This window comes from Lonchura striata, chromosome 2 (genome assembly GCF_050655825.1).
Source record: "Lonchura striata isolate lonStrDom1 chromosome 2, ASM5065582v1, whole genome shotgun sequence".
NCBI lineage: Eukaryota > Metazoa > Chordata > Aves > Passeriformes > Estrildidae > Lonchura > Lonchura striata.
The window spans coordinates 127,839,474-127,855,714 of NC_140704.1; the positions used below are offsets into that span (position 1 = coordinate 127,839,474).

The 16,241-nt window shown below is 35.9% G+C and overlaps 1 long non-coding RNA gene across 1 annotated transcript in view; it reads right to left on the reverse strand.

Moving 5' to 3' along the window:
* Window positions 1–297: 297 nt before the first annotated feature.
* LOC110481780 (uncharacterized) overlaps window positions 298–16,241 on the reverse strand; it is a 109,351-nt gene continuing 93,407 nt past the window's right edge. Inside the window, exons 10-11 of the long non-coding RNA XR_014952958.1 lie at window positions 3,886–3,995; window positions 298–2,916 (exon numbers count right to left, since the gene is read on the reverse strand). This is a non-coding gene — a long non-coding RNA (uncharacterized LOC110481780). The remainder of the gene's footprint in view (window positions 2,917–3,885; window positions 3,996–16,241) is intronic.

Below are 16,241 nucleotides of genomic sequence, written 5' to 3' on the forward strand. Positions count from 1 at the left end.
AGACAGGAAATGCTTAAATCTTATTTAAGAAGAAAAATAAGGGCTGCTCATCAGGGTTTGGTCTTCTTTCTCACGAGGGAGCCCTGCTGGCAGCCTGCCTTGGTCTTCCCCAAAGGAATTCATCTGTTTCCCCACCCTGCACAAGAAATTGCCCAACCTCCTCCTGCAGACACAGCCCCACAGCCCCCCCAGAGCAGAGATGGGCAAGAACGTGCTCTGGATTCCATACAGGAATTTTTCTGCTGTGTGTGCACCGTTACTTGATTTCAATATAAAAGATAGAAAACAAACATTGACGGCTGTTTGGGAGTTTTTAATTGTGGCTAGCACTTGGGGCTAGATATCCTTCGTACTTTGTTTATTTGCATTGTGTTGCTACAGCAAATACAAAACCCAGCTAAGCCTACAATGTACTCACACTCTAGAGAGTCACAAAGACTAGTCTGACAAAAATGAGGACTGTCGAGTGGGAAGAGTGTTCTTGGTTTTCTTGTTGGGGTTTTTCAATTCCTCTGTAAGAGCTTTATTGCTTTATCTTCAGTCCTACACATTCAGTATTTATTTTCTAGAAGAAATGAAAGAAAATTTAACATTGCTAATGTGTTTTTGACTTCACAAATGTATTTGAAACATGACAAAAACCCTTGCTTTCAAATATGCTTTCTCCAAAGCCAGTAATAGGTTTTAATGGCTCAGAAAGAATATCATAAATACAGCATCATCAAACTTAATCTACCATGAGAACAATAGCAGTATCAAATGGCCTCTCCTACAGAAATGTATTTTAATTAATTACCTAATTTGTTGGAGCATTTGTAATATATATTTAATGACGCTACAGTCTGGCACAGCCTTCCAGACAGTGTTCTGAGGAAACATGATCTAAGCATAGCCTCAAGCTGATATTATCAAATAACCCACCATGCTGTGTAAAAAAATCCAGCTAAAACAAGCAGCTAATGTTTCAGCTTGCAGGACCTCAGGAAAGCCTGTTTTCATCCTAGCATTTTTCTCTGGCACCTCTATCCCCTCTGCCTTTATATCTGGAATGTGCAGTAAATAAATATTCAGCACTGGCCTGAATCTAGGTAGCAACAAGCGAACAATAGCCCATTTCTATATATCACACTCCAATTACTAAAGATCTTGCCATGTGTCTAATAGTCTGATATAAACAGTCCATTAGGCTTTCTAATGGTGGTGTTAAATAAAGGGTGAACAAATAGTACTAGAACAGTTAGAAGCCCCTGGGCAGCTTTGCATCTTCCCATGCCACTCCTTTTAATGAGACTATGCTATTGCTTTGGTCGATAGAAACTCATTTGAAGGTTTCCAGTTCTCCTGCCCTTTTGTGTTGAGCTGACAAGGCAGATGTATCTAGATGTTTACCCTTTTGTCTATTTTCTTCAACTGAGTAAAGTTCTTGCCCTTTATTCCCACTTACATCACTGCCTCTTTTTGCCAGATGGAACAATGCATCTCTTCTAATCAAGTAGGGAATCTCTGGTACAGCCCCTCCCTGGAATCTAATGCAGCCTATGAATCTCTCAGCATCTTTGAGAGAAAGCATCAGTCATGTAAATGACCCCCGCATCAGTGTTCTGGCAAGGCATTGTAAGAGTTTATTCAATTATGATACAATATTTTCTCCAATTAGGGGAATGCCCATAATTTTTCTTTATTTTGATTAAAAATAGTAGAGCCTTTCAAACTAAGAATAACTACAAAGAAAAAAAAAACCACCTAAGACCTGGAAATGTAAATTCAAAAGCCAATATATCAAAAATAATAAGTAAAATAATTTAATAACAATTTACTATTTTAATAACTGGTAAAATAATTGAAGAAGTGTTGTTTTAGAATAAAAGTGTTTACAGAACTGTAAAACTAAGTTTCCTTTAGAAAGGCTATAGCACAGTTATAGCCTTTCTAGTTATAGTTATAGCCATAGGTGTGTGTTATACAGAGAATTGTCAATGAAACACCAGAGAATAACATTCAGTAATGATCTCTATCACAGGCTGAAACTGCCTTAACTGCTGAGCTACAGTATAAACAAGTAAACTGAAGAAAATTACAAAACTGACTTTAAATGCCTGGATCTCACAGACTGATTATTGTTTAGTTTAAGCTTTAATGAACAGTAAACTATGGACATGCTGTTTACTTTTAGAGATGTTAGTATGCCAGAAAACAGAAATTAAGCATCTCTTTAGCTTAGATCTATGTGACAAAACGTGTTAAATTGTTGTAAAAATTAAACTTTGATATTATACCCTAACCAAGTCCAGAATGATAGTGCATTTTGAATGTAAAACACAATAAAAAGTTACATGTAACATTTTGGCATGATAAAAACCAGCATTGTAGCACTGGACTGATGCATAGTGAAACAAGGGTACCTTCTTTCAAGATTAGAAAATAACCTGGCATCTTGCTTGCTGTAATTTTGGGGAACCTGCCTGATATAACACCTTGGGTGTCATCTAGGGATGACTGTGACTATGGTTTGCATTGTATTTTACTGTACAGACAATACAGTAAAATATTATTCCAAATAATCTCACAGTTGTCACTGAACAGGCTTTGCAATAATATCAACAAAAAATTGTGTGAAAATTTCTGCTCTGCATTTGTTCCGTTTGGTAGGGATTTCCCTAATGGCTCAATGGTAATCAAGGATACAAAAAGGTTCTATCAGGTCTTTGTGACACAGCCTCAAATAGAAAATAATTTTTAAATAAGTGGGTGGTGCTCCAGAGCTTCCTGGTGAGGAAAGGGGATCTCTTGGAAGCTGTCATGAGCCACGGTTAAGCAAATGGGAGCAGAGACTGCACTTTCCTCCAGTATATCAGCTGTTAGCTCTCAGTCTGTAGGAGATTTCTTTGTTCTTCTAAGAAGGAAGCAATTAAAAATCTGAAAAGGACAAAATGAAAAGTGTTCACAGAAGTCACAGAATGAGGAGAAAACTCTGTTCCTTGAATAAGCTGAGGCCTGAAGTCATTTGGTGGTAAGCAAAAAACCAAAAGCTATTGGAAATGAGACTGCACACACAGATGGAAGCCAGATACAGGGATGTCACAAGTTTCTGATGGAATTGACAAATATTAAGGCAACCTACATATTAAACTTCACAAATTCATATTATATGTGGTATAGTCTGACCTCATTTAGATACCTAAACTGTAGATTTCTATCTCTGACCTCATTGCCAGAGGTTCTTCTTGTAATTGACAATATGAAGGAGGTATATAGGTATGTTTAGGGCATGTTTCATCTTAGCTGCTCTTGCCTTAGATGAATTTTATTTTACAAATGCATATTTCATTTCACTCATGAAAAATTAATTTTAGCCCACCAGTTCAGTCACAAAGCCAGATCCGCATTATAGTCAGTCACATCAGATCAAATGTGAACCTGGGAATGCCAATGTCCCAAACCACAAATATATTAGAACAAAGAATCTGAAAAGCTTCTAGCTCATGGGGTAAAAGGAAAGCAGAAGAACTTCCAACAGCTAAAAATCATCAGCCACTTAGTATGCTATGAGGAAGCCAATAGATATTGAATTTGGACTTGTTGTTACTATGACTTCATGCAACATCAAGCAATGATTAAGGCAGGGTATGAGGGAGCTGTTATGCTTTATTACCCTGGCATAGCATTTCAATGAAAAAGAGATGGTAAATCACAAGTCACTGACTGGTCTACTTGAACAACCTTCACCACTTCAGACATTGTAAGAAAGCCAAATGGTGATATAAGGCTGTACATTGATGTTAAGAAATAGCCCATAAATAATCTCTCTCATATTTACATTAGTAAAAGACAGGAAGAAAAACTGTAGCAGTTTAAACTTGTCATACATTAGCATTTTCAACATACCTGAGCATGAAATGAAATGCTTCCTGGTTGTCTCAGTTCCGCAAGAGCTTCTTAGATTCATCGAAGTGTTGAAGACATTTCAGACTTAATAAATGGCCCTCATTTAAGACCTGAGAATTAAAGACAAGCAGTCAGGTAACTGTCAGGGTAAACAGCAGCTGCATAACCAAACTAGACTGGAAAAAACAATCTGGCTCACCACATCCAGTCTCATTCTAAAATCTACTGAACTTACAAATCTCCATCTCAAGAAAATTTCTTTTTTGTCCTAACCCCTTACCTAAAGTCTATTGCAGAATCATTACAAACCTTTAAACCAAAGTTTTGTGGGGTTTTTTTTGGTTTTTCTTTGGGGTTTTTTTGTTTTTTTTTTTTGTTCATAATTAACACAGGAATTTCTGCAGTTTATTTGCAGTTGAGGCTAATTGAGGAGAAAAATGCTGCCTTTTTCATAATCTCTGACCACCTTGATTTCCATATCAGCTCATATGTCTCAGCAAAACTTTTACTCAGTGCAGCTTCCTCTTCAGAATGGTTCTTTGAAGCATTATTTCTTTCACTGAAAGAGAATATCTATGTGCTGGTTTTGGCTGAGGTAGAGTTAATTTTCTCCACAGTAACTAGTATGGGGCTACATTTTGGGTTTGTGTTGGAAACAGAGAGATCTGTGCTTGATAACATGGGGATGTTTTAGCTATAACTGAGCAGTGCTTACACAGTGTCACAGCCTTTTCTTCTTCCCATCTTCACACCAAAGGAATATGTGATAAGAAATATAACTAGGAATAATTTGTACTGCTTTTTAAAATTCTAACTAAGATATATAACTTATCAGAAATGACAAATGATTGGCCGTCAATGTTTTGCAATTTCCCATAGCAGTGTTCTATTTTCTTTTGAATAGCTGGAGTCATACCATGCAAAATCTCCCTCACTGCCAGAATTCTGCCAAGAGTTAACTTTATTGTCTCTGAATGCTCAGTCCCATATAAATATCTATATTCTCATTATATTCCCAGAAATGTTTACTGTTCATTATTTGCTGTAGTTCCATTGAAAATCCTTTGGTTAACCACTAGGGAAAAAAAATGACACTGTAAGAGTTAGATGTACAATAAGGCTTTACAGAGACAGATTAAAAGTCAGCAGATAGATGAGGAGTTAGGTCTTGAAATGAAAAAGTTGAGAGTTGGAGGTGTGAGGGTATAAAGGCTCAATATCAGGAGATGGAAAACCACATTAAAAAAAGATTTGTTGGCAGTACCTCACTGAAGAAATTTGTTAGCATAGCAGTGGAGGAAAATTGCAAATTCAGTGAGTAATAAACACTGATGCATGAACACAAAAGGCAAATTCACAATCAATATTTTTTACAAACACATATAGGTAGAAGCAATTGTTACCCCTTAGTGTCACGTTAAGTTTAAAAGGATCTTGCAATAATTGATTTTTGCCATTGTTCTGGTAAAACTATGCAAATTCTGGAAAGCAGCGGAACTTAAATATGTGTGACTGCAGTGAAGTCATTTTCCAAACCTGGAGAAAAAGCCTTCAGGAAGCTGTGTTTGTGCTATAACCAAATCACCACAAGGAAATTACACCCTTAAGCTACACTTAGGCAAAACCTGACTAAACAAAAGAAGCATTCAAAAAGAGGCATTCATTTAATGCTCTGACATTTCAGCTTGCTCCAGTGTAGACTTGGACTTTATTTTTTGTTTGAAAGTCCTATTTGCAAGGCCCATTTGGTCTATGCGAGTTCAAAAAGAGAAGAACTTTTTCTGAGACACCCACACAGGCCTTCTTCACATAAAATGTACAATCCCAAAAAGATTAAGTGGCTGCTGCTACTGAGCATTTCATAAAGTTTAATCTGTTGACCATCTTATTTATTTCCTTCTGTATGACTTACTTCATAAAAGAAATTGCTAAAAGCCTTTACGTGGTGAAAGTCCACCTGTCGATATAAAAAGCCTCCAGAGAAAAATGTGAAAGTAGAAAATACAGAAGCAATTATTTTAGTAATGACAAAAGCAAATTTTACTTACTACTTTTTCCTCCTCTAAATAATTCAGCAACTGGGAGATTTCATGTCAGCAATTTCATTATAGGAATGAAATTATTTCACAACCCCCTTTCCTTTCACAATTGACACAGGTTCAGCTCCTCAGAGAGACTCTTGAATTCTTAAATGTCAACACTAGTGCCAATAACCATCAGGCCTTTCACTTTCTTGCTTAAATTTCCCTAGCACATGAAAGAATAGATCCTTTAGTATCTGGATTACTACATTTCTAAAGAGAATGAAAAGTGTAACTAACTGGGCATAATGAGCTTTTACTGGGATTTAGAAGCAGTTAATAACCATAGTCTGTTTCCATAAATTAAAAATAATACCTGGCCTCTTATAGTTTTCCCTCACTTGCTATCTGTCTTGTTCATACTTTATTGTGGCTGTCAGTGCATTTATTGTACTAGAAGTTAAGATTTCCCACATGGAAGATGTATTTCTAGGAAAAACTGCCACCACTGTACAGGTAGAAGAAAACTGTCCTTAAATAAATATGAGCAAGAATTTTGAGCGAATGTTTTAATCTTTGCACAAAATATTGAAAATTGTCTTCCTGTAGCATGGAGGAAATATTAAACCAGCAGGTCAGTTAATGAATTTCCTGGGACTAATATAAAAAATAATTATATAAAATCAGACAAATTATGTTAAAGACAGGATATGAAAATGCAGGCATAACAGAACACCTGCAGTACCTAACAGCAGGGAAGCAAAAGTAAATGGTGCTCTGTAGCACAGCCCATTGGCAGCAGCTTGCTGAGGGCACGTCTTCACCATGTTCATCTTTTCCAACCTGGCTTTTGAAAGTATATCTATTTTTCCCTGAAAAATCCATTTCTGTATTCTGGGACACTTGTATTTCCTCTGAGTGCTGCAGGAGCTTTCCTACTTGTTCTCTCTGTGTTTCTGTATAGCAGTAGCCTGTACTCCCTTCCCCTCTCAGTCCACCATGCACAGCAGTGGGCTCCAGAAACACAGACATTTTCTCTGTTCCTCTCTCGATTGGTGGTAGGACATTGTAGAAATCCTGTTCATATTGCTAATAAGGGAATCTATCATTAAAATAGGCACATTTCTAAGAGTAAAAACAAAAAAATCTATTTTGTAAATAATATCACTGCCTCTACAGATATCTTGAAGATACTAATGTCTTGGAAATACAGTATTTTCTTGAACCTGTAACTTACCTGTGATTATGATGCTTGAATGTGACTCAGTGATTTACACATGATCAGCCATTGTTCTCTTTCTATTGTCTCTTTTTCTTACTGGCAATTAATGTCTTAAATGATGCATTCACTGGATTATAGAAAAAACTCTGTTTGACCATTTCAGCTTTTTTAGCTTTTTCAGATTCTTTCCCAGAACTCACTTCTGACAAGTATGTTTCTTCCAACTAATTGTTACTTTTTAGAATAGTTCCTCCCTTTCTTGCCTTCTTGCAAACACATATACACATATTTTTCCCCAGGATGTAAGGAAAGGCAGCACAAGTCCAGTTTTCATGAAGAAGAACACCTTCTTTAAGCAGAGTTCCAGCATCATGACTAATAGTGGGGTGATTCTCCCTCTTACTGGCATTGCACACACCACAGTACCTTCCAGGAGACCAAGTCCAACACCAGGAAAAGCTGTCCATTGTCCTATTTGTCTGCTTAAACTTATGCTTTCTGAAAGTGAGAAACTTCTGTCAACAAATTATACTTAGAAAAACATTACTTCATGTTAAAACATCTATAAAGGAGGAAGTTAGTGATCCCTAGTAATGGTTTCTTGAAAGTGTTTTGTCCTTCATGAATTTCAGAAGCCTGAACATTCATGGAACAAGATAAAATATATTTATTTTTTGTCTCTTAATATACAACATTTATTGCTTCCCCCATAATGTAGATCAGGGGAAAATAATGCAGTTGATATTATATGGAAAGATGAAATTTATTCTTTAATATCTTTTAGCAATTTTTGCAATCTTTGGAGTTCTTCTGATAGCCTGTTCTCTGAGAGATATATGGGTCACTTCAGAAAGACTAAATCCAAGCTCTAAGAGCTATATGTACTAATTAGATTTTTCAATAAATAATTTAGCAAGCCTGTTACAGTTGAGAGGTTTCATTAAATACTTGAAAATTTAAAAATTTGTATCTTTTTACATCTGACACAGGTTTGTCTCCCCAGAGATGTCTCTAGATTTTTAAATGCAATTGCACTGTTATTCCAATAAACCTTTTGCAGCTATTCTGCATACATTTGCTTTGTCATATTGATTATTTTAATTCTTCTTTTTAAAATTTTTTTCTAGAGTTCATTGGTTTTTACTCTTTAAAGAGGGAAACTTTAACCTGAGGCTTACAGAGGTCTGTCTTGCCTCTGGAAATTTTTCTGCCATGGGATTAATGAATGTTGCATATAAAATATAAGAAGAACACAGTATTTTACTATTCCACCCTCTTTCACAAATGTTATTTCCTCTCTTAATTTGAAATCACTTTTGCTTCATAATTAAGCAGATTTTGTGTTCAATATTTTTCTTTCTTACCACAAACGAGTCTGTGAAATCTGCACGAGAGTATAAGAATGTTCCTGTTTTGTGGGTGGTATTTGATGTCATCACAGTGTCTTATTAATGGTTCCATTGTACTTCTCTGAATAATTAAATTCTGCTAATGGCTGTAGTATTTTCTTGAGCAACATTATCCTTTTTTTTACTATTATTAATGCCAATGAAGGATAGGAATATGCCAACCACTGAAATGCAGCTCTTGTGGAACCCAAGGACATATATTTAGCATAAATCAATCCCATCAGAATGAACTACAGAACAAGGCAAAGAGGTTTTTCTGGAAGACTTTCAAAACACCATCAATAAAGTGATGCTACAATTGATTACTTCTCAGCACACATTCCAAGATAAATGAATTGTGATTCCATTTCAAAGTTAATGCTGAAAAATCTTCAAATGCTAATAGCAAAGAGAAATACATAAACATTATTAAAAGAACCAAGGAGATATTAGAGGCAAAAAAATATAGGCATGCAGATAAACTACAAAAATACACACAAAGGCCTTTTTCAATACCCAAAGATGTTTGTTTCACAGGAATTTACAAAGTAAAAGACAATTACTAGACAAAGATATAAAACAATGAAACTTTGAACTTAATCAACAAGTTAAAACTCTTTCAGCAAGATAAAACTTGTTTCTAAATTTTACTGAGTTTAAACTCCTAAATGTCTCTCTTAACAAATCCTGAAGGGCTAAATCACGCCATTAAAGCAATAGCATGCAGTAGGGTTGTTTGCTCAGAGCTCCTTTGTCTTGGAGGCAGCCTGTGGCAGTCCACTCAGCAGTCCATTCCACAATAAAAATGGAAAATACATAGACTTGTGTTCTCCAGTTCTGTAGATGTGCACAGCTGTCAGACAAACAAATAGTATGAGAGAGACGAACAAATAAATAGACTGTCCAAACCTCTTTTGGCCTTTGCAGTGTGGAAAGGCACTTTGTTCATGATGCTGTGTCACTACTGCCAGCCCAGCCAGACACACACAACACAGCCAGGATCATTTAGGAGCCAAAACCAGCTTGTCCTGATGGAGCCATTTCTGGGAAATCAATAACATGTGTGCAATGCATTTAGACCAGCAGAGAGAGAAGGATTTCTGTGCCTTGTAGAAGGGAGGTACTAAAATGTATTCCACACAGAAACATTAGATGGTAACAAACAATGATTTTAATATAGAGGTCTATGGAACATTTATAGGGAGGGGCATTGTAGAAAGGCATATAATATTGTCACCTCAAATAACCAGAAACTGAACGTCATAACCCATTTTGCTCCTTCCAGTCTGTCACCCAACTTCTGTTTATTTGCAAACTGGCTTCGGTCCACATTTACCAGGACAACCTAGTTACAAGGGAAATGTTTCTATTCAGAATAGATCCACAGAATAATTTTTTTTCCTCAAAGATTATATGTTAATCTGAAGACTTAAGAAAAGCCACTTTTCATTTTCGACATTCTTATTAAAAGGTTGTCTCATTTAAAATTCTGGCTCATTCAACACTAAACACTGGTGTGTTTAGTTTGGATTACTAAGCAATATACACTTGCAAATATGTCTGGTGACTTACATAAAAACAGAAATTATTTAGCTTGCATAAAATTTTCCTACTTCACTGCAGAAATTCCTCCATTGTCAAAGATACCCATTACCAAGAGCTACATTCACTTCTTACACACACAGTGGTTACAATCACCTGCATAACTATCAGACAGACTTGGTGGCTAATTGTATTTCTGAAGTGCATTATATGTGTTCTGCTAATAGAAATAATGAAAGTTTAATGTTCACACTGCTTTTAGAGCAGAATGATGATGAGTGTGCAATTTTTAAAAAGAGATTAATTTACTGAAACAAATGTCTTTTTTGTAAGAAAATGAGCATGTCAATCTTTATAGTAGAGAGGAAAGAGAAAAAACACTGCCATGTCCTTTCTGACCACAACAAAAATGCATTGGAAATTTTCTTTTTTTAAAAAAAGCTCCTTTTTCTTCCCTCTCTAAGAAAGCTGAATAATATAGACCTATAATTTCCTTGAAATTGCTGTGTTGAACCAAGAGTGATGACAGGATCTGAGGGTGTCTTAAGCAGCAAAAACAAATAAGCTTTTTCAACAGAAAGACTTTAGAACTGACTACCCTACCTTAGTTGGAATATTCAGAATTAAAAGATAGCAATATTAGAAAATGCCCAGCTTGAAAACAGAGGGATTAATTTCTTGTGGTCAAGTAAGATTTGATGGTGATTTATCATTTTAGACCAGTAAAAAATCCAACTCCTCCATTACAAAATTAACATTAGACATAGTATCAAGAAAATGTATCCACCTCTACAATATTTTGATCAATCTCTTTAATTTCTTGATACAATGATAAACATAAGGAAAAGTGAAAGCTTTGACCCTCATTCAGATCCATGCTGTACCTTGGGATAATCATCCTCCAGAGATAAGAATAATTGTTTCAATGACTGTACTGTGCTGAGGCACTGCCCACAGGTATTCAGATACCCTATGTTGCCTTTAAGAACATGGCAACCACTAGGAAATTAAATCACCTAACAATGCTAAACTCTATATTGATATTGTAATCACAGGATGATTCTTGCATATTAATTAAATACTTTTCAATTTGAATAATACTACTTATCAATTAATTTCTTATTCACATCTCTAACTCAAATTACTAAAGTACATCAAATATTCACAACTATCATCAATATCTACCTGCCTGAGAAGAAATCCCTAATGATAACATGAATAAAGCAAAATATGTTGAATGTGATCATCAAATAATTTATTTTGTACCTTACATTATAGCAAGAACTGTTTGATGAATATTATAACAAATGCCTTCTTCTAGCTGTAAAACTTTAGAGTGTTGTGAAAAAATAAAGTGCAGGATTACTTTTTTAAATTAATACTTCAGATTTAAATCTTCTCACCAGCACATGCACTTACTGTGCCTTCAAAATGTCCTTTGTATGTCTGCTTAAACAAAGGTTTCATAATAATTCAACCTGATTTCCTTCCTCCCACCACCCCTCAGGGGGCTCACTGAACTATCTGACATGCATAGAACATTATCTTTCATAAAGGATGATGAATACTTATAAATCCCCACTTCTGTGGAAATCAGGACCTTTCTGGAGAAGTCCTGGAGTCAGTGCTAATCCTGTTGAGCCATGAGCAGACAATGAGAGTCCACCTCAAAAAGCCCAAGCTCTCCCCAGTGGGTTATTTGAAGTAAATCCATATGAAAACGATAGAGAAGGCCATGCTTAACATTTCCCAAACTAAATTGGGGTGTCATTTGAAAGATTAAAATTACTGTGTTTGTTTGCTTTTGGGCAGTAAAACTGAGAGAAGATATAAAAAGAGCTTCAAAAAAAAAAAAAAAGGAGTTTTGGGGAGTTTTTATGCAGTAAGGAAAGAAAAAGGATATGTGTATATGTATGATAGAAAGTAAAACTTTATATAAATATTGAGGAAAAGTTGCATAAAAGGTTTCACCTCTGAGTGTGTGTCCTAGAATGTGTGCACACTTATAAAGACCCAGGGAGAGATGAAACTGCACAAGCTGTGTATTTTTGTAACAAGCATTGCCTTCCTTCTCAATGCGTTCAATATTATTTGCAATCACACTCAAAAGTTTAAATTCAATTTCTGGTCAGGTAGGAGCCCAGCTTATGCCAATGGGAGTGTTACTCATTTCAAGGATGAAAAAAAATAGGCCCTCTAGTAATAAAATATTTTACCAAAGGGACATTTTATTATAAGGATCCTATAATGGTCTCCTCCAAAACTTTATGAAGCAGAAGACAGAACCTCAGCTGCAAGCAAAGGTCCTGCCAGGTGAATGGTTCAATGTACAAACCTTTTTTTGAGCAAAAAAAAAAAGTTTCTGACTTGAGAGGAAACATAGAAAACTGCCTCAACTTGCAATTAAGTTCTGATCTTAAAGGTTTTTTATGGAATTCTGTGGACAAAAGGACAGGCATCCTGTCTGTTCTTACTCTTTTGGCATCCAAGCTCTCCATTCTCAAACCACAGATAACCTGAAATTGCAGATACTTGTCACAAGAGGGTTATTTTTCCATCATCAGTTTTCAAAGCTGTCAGTGAAGCATCTTCTAGGAAACCCCATGGGCTCAATTTCTGCTTGACTGAGGTTAAATTTCTCTGCCAACCCCCCTCCAAGGAAGGCAGAATACATCTCTGCACTAAGACAGCAAAAAGTGCAATGAAGCCCTCCTCATGTGTGAATGAAATGCAAGGGGTAGCTTCATGGGTAGCTGGAGGTCACAGAGGAGCTTTTCTCATTGCTGGTGTTTTACCTCAGAAAGGGCAATTAGACACCTGCCATCCTAATAGATGTGAATCTAAATTATCTACTTAAGGCTCTCAGAATCCTTGTAAATCCTACCAGAGTTTTCAAAACTGACTTGAAATTCATGTTAGTATAAACTTGCTGGTGATTTTTTTAGGATGTGTATGAGCCATTAGATGCATAATAGCATTATTAAATGCCCTGCAGTTAAGGAATCCTTCCAGTATAGAAGAGCTGTTGCCTACATTTCTCTGACATCTATTTGTGCTTAGATTTATGGTGCCTGCCACTGTCCTTTATTAAATGCTTCTATTAACTTTTCTGTTACATTTTTTCACAGCTTACAGCTCTATAAAATTGAGTTACTATCTACGCAAATTCACATCATTTGCATTTGTAGAAGTCCTGGTCCAAATAAATGTGTTATCTCTCTACATATTTGGTATATGTAGGATCAAAACTTTGCCTAGTTTTTCAAGATAACTTTTCTTATTTCCCAAATCTGATTAAAACAAGTTTCTGTGATGATGTGGGGGCAAGGTACAGGGTTAGAGTCAGATCTGACCAGTACGTAGTGGAGACAATAATTCTTTGAGTCATGATCTTCCTTAGTCAACAGCTTCCAAATTTGTTTCTATTTTCTGTCTATGGGCTAATTATACAAAAATATTGCATAGCAATTATTTAAGGATGTATTTTGCTTGGTTACCCTTACCACAAATGCAAATTTCCAAGTTTCAGTAGTGCTGTGCCAGATGCCTGAAATACCACTGTATTCAAAGATTTATGACTTACCTTTTTCATTTGTCTTTCCTACTGAACAGTTTAGGCAACTGGCTCCCCAGCCCAGCACTCTTTGTGGATAACATTTCCAAGTCCCTTTTGCCCTGCAAACACAGCTTGGAGGCCACACTGAAGGCTGTAGAAAGTTCCTCTAGGTCTCAAGGAAACAATAAATGGGTAGTTCACAATCAAGGGATATCAGTTAACTTCTTCCTTATGCGCTCTGTCACAGAGCACATTCATGATCCCTTCAACCTCTCACTGAAAAGGAATGGAATTAAAATTCCTATCTTTATTGTCCATTGCTAAATTTCTTTCAATGTAATAATTTAGAAAATATTTCAATACCAACTTTCTTTTTTTAACTTTTTTTTTTTAATTTTTGTGTTCCTGCTACTCAGATATATACACACAGTTCTGCTATGCTGCTCAAGCTACTGTTATTAGTCCCTGATGTATTAAAAGCACTTTTTTGGAAATCGTGTCCTTTACCTCTTTGTATTGTAACAAACAAAAACAAGTTCAAAACAAACAAACAAACAAACAAACAAACAAATAACATTTTAAAAAACTAGAAAATCTGTGGTATACCTTAAGAATGATCCAGGTCACTGTGTGAATGAGTGCAAGACTTCGCAATTTTAAGTTATTATTTTTAATCTCCTCCAATATTCTTCAGAAAGAAAAGAACTTTGCCCAGTATGAAAAATAAAATAAGTGAATTCTGAATCTGCCGTATAGTTACAAAAAATTCATATGGAGAGTTGCTTTTTTGTTGTTACTCTTTTATGAATAAATACCATCAGAGAATCAAAGAGCTTAGTGCAACCATGTTGCTTCATGTCAGTCAGTGAAATATCACTGAGGGCTTAGAGTACAGAGATAAGGGACTATTTTGCTACCATGGAAAAAATGTAGAAAATTTACAAGAAAAAAATTAAAATAATTTAAAAATTACAGCATTTTGAGACAGGAACAAACACTTATTTTCCAGAGAAAATTTCTGTAGAAATCCTCAACTTGCCAAAAAATCTTTGCAAAGGGAAGAGAGAGGTACTTCTATTCTTAAATTCTTTCTATTCTTAAATTCTATTCTGTGAGTGATATGTATTTATACTATCTTTTGGTGACACAAAGAAACTCAAAGGGGAAAGAGTAGTGAGTATCATTAATAAAGATGTTAAAATATATCACCTTGTGATAAATGTTCTCAGGATTTAGGGGTTTATTCAAGTTGGCAGTGTAGAATAGTCAGATCCACACCTTATTTTACTCCTCATCTAAGTCTAACTAGTTTTGGTATATTGATTTCTCAATTGATCATACTCAAGTTCTACAGACTCCCTGAGTCTCACAGGCCTTTAGGTCTGTGTTATTTCACCTACATCTTTTTTGTATCTTTTCAAGCAATAGTTCTTGATGCAACTATGAAGAATATTTTCTACACATTTTTATTTTCCTCTGCTCAATTTCAAGACCGAGCAACACCTTGTAGAATCTGATTATGAAACTACATTTGCTATACATCAGAGAGCAATAGTCATGATTCCCCTCCCCTTGAAGAGTCATGACTCCTCAAGTCAGAGGACCTTGAGTGTTCTCAAGGTGATCTGAGATTGAATAGAAATAAAGATGCAACTACTCTTGAAAACATTTTCCCACAGCAGATATTTTCTGAGCCTGGCTTACTCTTTCAGTTGCTTCAGTTTTATGTTCATAGTTTCTAAATCCTAAAAACTATAGCAACAGAATATATAAAGGATACTTCTTAATGGAGGGATTGATGTGCTGCCACTGTATGCTTTGAGACAAAACATAAATGACACAAAAAGCAAGACAGAAATCAAATGAAAGCCTGAAGGTGAGATTAGCTCTCCTTACAAAACCTCATTGACTTTTATGGTAGAGGGGTTTGTCCTAAGTTTGAATTGATTAAAGGGAAATCATGAAAGGAGGGATGCAGAGAGCATTGGAAAACGGCTTATGGACCTATCACACATTGGAGTGACCTAAAATTAATGTTCTCTTGTCTGGTACACTTCCTATCTGCTCAGGCTATGATGTCATGGTTCAATCTGTGGAGAGCTGAATCTGCAGAATTTTAGAATCTTCCTAACTTTGCCACTAGGTCAGTTTTGTGATTAGGAGACTAGCTTTTCTGAGATAGTATCCTGGACCTCTGTTACTATGAGTTTTGGGTTTTTTTTCCTTAAAAGTCCTTCCTTTATTGATAGATGCTGGGACTCATGGATACAGTTTCTCTCAAGAGTCTTTCTTGAATAGACTCAAGTGCTAAATCTGTGGAATTAGTGTGGCTCTGAATACAAAAGAACTTTTACCTGCTTCTGACAAAACTACTCGATGTAAAAGTGAATTTATGGAGATGAAAATTTTATGGACAAGCACAGGCTTGTACTGGCCCCTGTGCAGGACACTTCAGGGTCAGAACCCTTCAGCTTCCCACTCTTGTATATCTGAGTGGAGATTTGGATCTGCTGACATTCCCCATGTGGCTTTCACCCTGCTCCAGCTGCTGCAGGCTGTGTGTAGGCTGGGAGGAGGAGAGGGTAAGGCTGCACCAAGAAGGGTTCATGTCTGAAATGTCTGAAACA